We start from the raw sequence: 6,709 nt of genomic DNA on the forward strand, positions 1-6,709 counted from the left end.
TTACGTGCTTTTATGTTTGAAGTTATTGTTCCTGGAAACGATTGACGATTAACTTCATCAATCGTCGATGTTTCAATGATTAACTTTTTTAATCGTACGAATTAATCAATCAATCTCAATTAAAATTTTAATCGATTAATGCCCAGCTCCGACTTGAACCGTAGGTCATTTCAAAATGAATAAATTCTAACCAACTACATATATTAACACTTTTTGTTCCGCAATTATATTAATGATTTCGTTTATTCTACGGTATTTGATTTGCTATCTTTGGAGGATATTTAGTGTATTAACCGCAATTAGGTACGCAGTTTAATGGTACCATAATGAAGTTATAATTTGAAGTGGAATCGCTCCGTAGGATCTACAAGAGTAAATTAGCCGCGCAGATATAGATCTTCGAGCACGATAAAGACTACTCGGAGAGAGGCTTCCACGGTCGATCGAGCAAGTCGGCCGTGGCTTGCTATCGATCATCGTCGAATCGCTGGATCGCTCTCGAATCCTCCAATAGCCGTGATCGTCTAGTGGTTAGGACCCTACGTTGTGGCCGTAGTAACCCAGGTTCGAATCCTGGTCACGGCAATGTGCCAATTGACACATTGTCACGGATGGAGAATTCACTTTTTTTTCAACAAATTTTCTATCCACTAACTTGTCTCGTCAATCAACAATTAATAATCCATACGAAACTCCATTCTAAATGGTTACACAAATTTTTTATTGAAACCTAAAAAGACAAGCCAGTGTTTCAAATAATCTTTCTAATAAAGTTGTTGCTTGATAAAAACCATATTTGTTAACAACTACACAGTCTTCATTTTATACCTATTTTGTTTCACAACAAATACGATATCCACTTTATGAAAGCTATTTGTAGTTACGAGTGTAATTTTTATTTCATAAAGACTTCATGTATCATTTAAAGGACCATTATTCGAGAATCCTTCTTGCACCTATTACCAGCTGAATAAAAAGTTGTTGGAGAGTTGAAGAAGCTAAGGAAGTTACACGAAGTACATCTTGTTCCACAGATTCCCACGAACCATAAAGTTGAACGATCGTTTTGTAGGAGCTTATTACGAATTTTTTAGGGCATTACTCTATCAAACGATTCCCGTTGGCTATACGGTTCCCGACACCGTGGAAGACGTTCCATCGACGCCCACGCCTGCAAAAACTGTACGATATAATCATGGTGTTGGCAATCGCGACAATGTTACGAGGGGTCGTGGTATCACGATGTAGGACACGGTCCGTGGAACCGGTGTGCGTACAACTGAAAAATCTGTGGAACTCTAGCCGGCGGCGCTATCAGCCGGTCCGTGGATAGTTAATGAATTTATTGCCCGGGGGTTATCTACGTCCTAGCTTGTAACAGTCAATTTGTTTCTTCTCGGGAGGAACGGAGACTGGCTCCGAGGAATTTTCGCTCGGGTTCCGGGAAACCCAAGCATGCCCACCACCTTCCTCCTTGCAATACCCCCTTTGCAAATCCCCCTTCCCATCGCCCCCGCGATGCATGCGAATATCGGAGAGGCGCGAGATTTATCGTACTCTCGTGACGAGGACCTACCGCAACCCGTCGCATGTTTCTACGGGACGTCTTGGTACTGTATAGGTATAGCCTCTTCCTAAATTAGCAGAAATCAATTGCAAAATACAAATTTAACTTAAGTCTATAATATAAATTAAGTCTAAAGAATAGAAATTCGTTTAAACGTACATACAAAAATAAGGATTTCGGGGCTAAAGGTTCAAAATTTTAATAAGAAACGTTTAACAATAACTGAGGATTATGAATATATTTATATACTATAATATTTGTACATATATATTTATCAAAACATTTATATAAGAATTTTTACAAACAAACCCATATTTTACGTGCGAAATTCGTTTAAACGCACATGCAAAGAAAACAATTTAACATTAAACATACATGGACATTACTTTAATATTTTGTATGGTCGCCATTGCTTTGAGTTAAAGCGAAAATTCGATTGGTCATTGAATTTACAAGATTGGTAATAGCGGTGTTAGGAATTTCTTCCCTACAGCGTTTAATTTTTAAGTTTAATAATTAAAACTGACGACCATTGGCATAAACTTTTCTTACCAGTATAGCCCATAAATTCTCTATTGGGTTCATAGTCAGGGCTACATGCTGGCCATTTCATTATACGAATGTTTCGTGCTTCGAAGGATTCACGGGAATATCTTGACACGTGAACCGCTGCGTTATCCTGCTGAAACATAAATTCGTTTTCTCCAACTGCATCTTCTAAAAATAGTATTAACACCCCATCGAGCATGTCCATGTATTTTTCTGAATTCATCTTGGGTAATGATGAAAAAGCTTCCCCAATCATAACACTACCGCCATGAAAATTTCGGCTTAATCTAAAATCATTTTTTTCAGTCTGGACCAAATTAAACTTCTTTCCATCGGAAAAAATGAATTTATGCCATACGTCGGGCCAGTGCATGTGATTTTCTGCTAATTGTAACCGGGTAGCCTGCTTATGATGTTGTTTTAACATTGGCTTTCTCACCGGTTTTCTGAAAACAACATTCGGTGCATTGTGCACAATTTGTTGCACACGCCTGGACGTTATTGGTAATTGTAACTTCACTTATTATATTATTTTTTTCTCGTTTTGTGAATATTGTATTTCCTTTTGTAGCACGTTTTTTGACGTAATCTTCACCACGTTTCAAAAAATTTCGTACTACGGACTCGGAACGTTTAATTTCTTTGGCGATCTTTCGCTTTAATTGCCCCCCCCCCTTTTTAAAAGAAGATATTATTGCCTTTTCAGCTTCATTTAAGTATTTTCCTTTAGCCATTCTGTTCTGTTACATAAAATCAAAAATATGACTTAGTCAGGAACACGGGACAACAATACCTTTATGATCACTCTTTAAATCAACCACTTGCCTTTATAATTTCTCTTAATATCTGGGGGAAAAAGCACTGCGTTTAAACGAATTTCTAAATATGAATAATTTCGAAGCATGGATGTTGAAAGTAAAGTTTTAGCAAAGTAAATAACCCCATTTTGACAACATCATCTGTCCTTTTCTTCTAAATAAGCATGAAAATTTGTAAACTTTTAAGTGCGTTTAAACGAGTTTCGCTCACTGTATTGCTATTCTACTGTTAAGCGTGTATAGCGCGGTAATTGGACCCCATACATTTTGGAGCAAAATAAAAGAAAAAAATCTGCATAAGTATTTGTGAAATTTTATTGATTTTTAAAAGATAACTATACAATAGTTTTGAATCTCCTATGTCGACAGAAAAACTGTCATCAAAATGAAACGGAACTGTGATTTGCATGGAATGTGTGTATGCGACTGCATGAGATAAATAATTAAATACGTATGTTCCTGCAATTTATGGTACCATTGAAAGTTTGTACATACACGTATCGGTATTTAATTGCTATTCAGTACTTTTTATCCACGTGCATGGCGAAAGTAATTTATGGGCCGATAATAACCGAAAGACATGATAGTATACGGAAGAAACACGTTGTGGCTCTCGACCGAGAAACAAATCATGATCGATATGAAAACATTGTATGTGTAATTACACGTTTCCTCTCTTTACTTGTTAGACAAGACCGTTCCGTTTATTCGTGCGTCCTATTAATCGATCGTTGAATTGATTGGTGTCCTGATAATCGAGGTATCCGCGGTACTTCTAACTGGAAAACGTATTATTTATTACGTTTCGCGTTTAATTTGCTGGTGTATAGCTTGTTGCGCGATAGGCATCGCAGCTGGGAAGCCGATTATTCAAACCGTACAATAAACATATTAACAACCCATTCAATAAATAATATATCGCTATAATTATGCAACGAAATTCAATCTTCTCATCCGTTAAATGAAACAGAAAAGTGCATGAACAATTTTATTAAATCAATCTCACAAATTAAAAAATTCCCGAACCAGTTGTATCATGTTGAAACATCTTCTACACGATTGCCGACAGCCTAAGAGTTAAACTGATCGAATGCACAATTTTTCGTTTCGAAATGAATCTGTATCCATTCAGGAACGTCTCAATTTGTTGGACAAGCAATCCGCCCCTCAATAACGAACCATGTAGTAACTCGTCCCCTCGCAAAGCGCCCAAGTTCGATCGCGGATCTCGATCGACGATCGCGAAATCGACAGGCGGCTGCGGCCGCGGTCGCGTGTGAATTATTGCCAATTACAAACGGCGGCGGTGGACCCTTTTCTATCCGGGGCGCTGCCGAAATTTATAGTCGTTGATAAAGGTATCTGGCCGTAAAAGCGGTTTAACAAGCACCGCCGGTTAGCAACACGCGAGCCGATAAATCGGTCGCTTCTCGAATCACTTTCTTGTGGGCCACCTCGTTTTCTTTTATCTCTTATCTCGCTTTCTTTCCGTTCCCCTTTCTCTTATTTTTCCCCTTTCTACAACCCCCTCGTCTCAGTTTCGACCCCCTTTCGCTTCCGGCGCGGCGGTCTGACTCGATTTTATAATCACTTTACGATATTTATCGGGGTTATTAATAAACAAACGATACAACCGAGCGAACGCCCCGTAAATATTGTAATTAATGCCGGCGATAATTCCCCAGCCACGGTCGTCATTAATTTTCGTTACCCTTCCCGGAATAGCACCCAGTGCGCGCCGATCTCTTGCCATTCTATTTTCTTGATTTTTTCAGGCCCATTTTTAACACGTGATCGCAATTTTTTCTCTCTGTTCTTTCGTGTATGTTTTCTAAAAAATTATCATTTCGTCTTGCGTTCACGCAAACCAAGTTTGACGTTGCAATTTTAGGAGTATTGTAGTAGATACGGAGTGAGTCTCCCACTAATATTCGAACACTCTTAAAAACACCATAACTTTTTTAATATTGCACTAAACTAATTGCTCTAGCTTCCCAGAAAAGTTCAAATCGCATAGTCCAATATTAACAAAGTTATCGTTTTTTTTTAGAGCGTCTGAATATTAATGAGAGTCACTGTAATTATGAAATTTGAAAATGGCTACAAAATTTTATACTTCGAACCGTCAAAATTATGGACAATCACATGCAAAACGAGCATTCTATAATAATATAAGCAATTATTACAAAAATTGAAGTGAGAGTGAAAGAAAATTGTTCCAGTCTTCCAGACAACCTCCACACTACTTCAGGATTAAAGTGAACATATCTATTAGTCCCACGAAAATGGTACTTCTCGCACGTTTGGTACCACGGGCGCTGGATTAGTCAAGATATTAACACCTGCAACAATACATTAAATCATACGAATTTGTCGAGTCGAGGGGCAAAAAAGGACGAAAAACAGGACACGACGCCAGCAAGATGTCGGTTCGGCAACGAAGGGTTCGGTTGAAAATAGAAGGAGAGAGCCCTGAAGGTGGCAGACACTCGTCCCGATCGTTCCGCGCGGATGCGACGCAAGGAAGAAATGAATCTTTTACGCGCCATCGCCACGGATGCATCCGGTTCATGCGGATCTTCTGGGCCGAGGGGCACTCAGGGCCGTATATACGATGGGGAACCTCAGATTCTACGACCCCTTTAGCCCTAAGTCAAATAGAAAATCTAAAAATCGAGCGATTCAATCTTAATTCAATTAAATTTACGAAAAGAATCTCGGATCCCAAAATTCTTGAACCTAAGGCTTGTTCAGAGTGGCTATGTCATGGAATTGCCCTATGGGGCACAGTTCTGGCTCCGTAGAAATTACGAGCAACATTATATACTCTAAACAATACAATTGATTAAAAAAAATAGCGTTGTTCTCCTTGAAATAGTTTAGTAAAAAATTGGAGGACTTGGAAGAAAGGTGTCAGATCGATTGAGAAGGATTCCAGGGATCAAGGGTACGGTCCTGCCGGCACGTGACGACCTCTAGATCCTAGACGCCAAGGAAAAAAGCGGAAAGAACGGCCGGCAACTGCACGAGCCCTAACCAGTGTCGGATGTAAAGGGTGAAGGAAGCAAGGAAAAATGGTTAATGGAAGGCGGTCCCTGTTTGATTAGCTCTCGCTTGTGGCGTTCGAGACGGCCATTTTTAGGTCGAGGATAAAAAACAAGGAAATTATGTAAATGAGACGGGAGAACGTGTCTGCTGGTTTTATTTATAGCCACGAATTTCTGTCTCGATAGTTAAGAAATTTGTCCTGTTAGTGGCTTTAAACATCCATTAGCGAACGACGGGTTATACTTTTTATTTTGCTATCGAGGTTCTTTTGTATTCCAAAATGTCCGAGACATGATGTACGCATTTTACTAGCGTCATTATTCTTCTAAGAGGGCTTGAATGATTTACACCAATTTATTATTCTTTTGTACCAACGATTGAGTATTTATTTAATGATGTATATCGTTCCTTTTGTCTTCGTATTTTTTAATGAGCTGTGAAAGGATCGTTCAGTTGTGTTATTTTAGTGCTTATTTATCATGTTTAAAGACATTTTTAAATTGAGTTCTAATACTACAATCGATCCTAAACCCTAAAAAGTCCCAATGGAATGAAAATTTATAAACCTGGTCAAAGATTAGTGTCACCCATCAGTAATAGTTAAGCGTTTATTATTAGCAGTGTACTACCTTTTTGCATCGCCAAATTTATTACAAAAAGGAAACGATGAAGAGGAGGAAAGAGGGGTGAGAAGAAGGAGAGGGATCATGGTCGAACACGGTATAAT

General features: G+C 38.7%; 1 non-coding gene across 1 annotated transcript; it reads left to right on the forward strand.

The window, feature by feature from the left end:
• Positions 1-513: 513 nt before the first annotated feature.
• Positions 514-585, forward strand: Trnah-gug (transfer RNA histidin (anticodon GUG)). The gene has a single exon. It is a non-coding gene; the product is annotated as a tRNA-His (tRNA).
• Positions 586-6,709: the final 6,124 nt, after the last annotated feature.

Source organism: Lasioglossum baleicum, chromosome 15, assembly GCF_051020765.1.
Source record: "Lasioglossum baleicum chromosome 15, iyLasBale1, whole genome shotgun sequence".
Taxonomy (NCBI): domain Eukaryota; kingdom Metazoa; phylum Arthropoda; class Insecta; order Hymenoptera; family Halictidae; genus Lasioglossum; species Lasioglossum baleicum.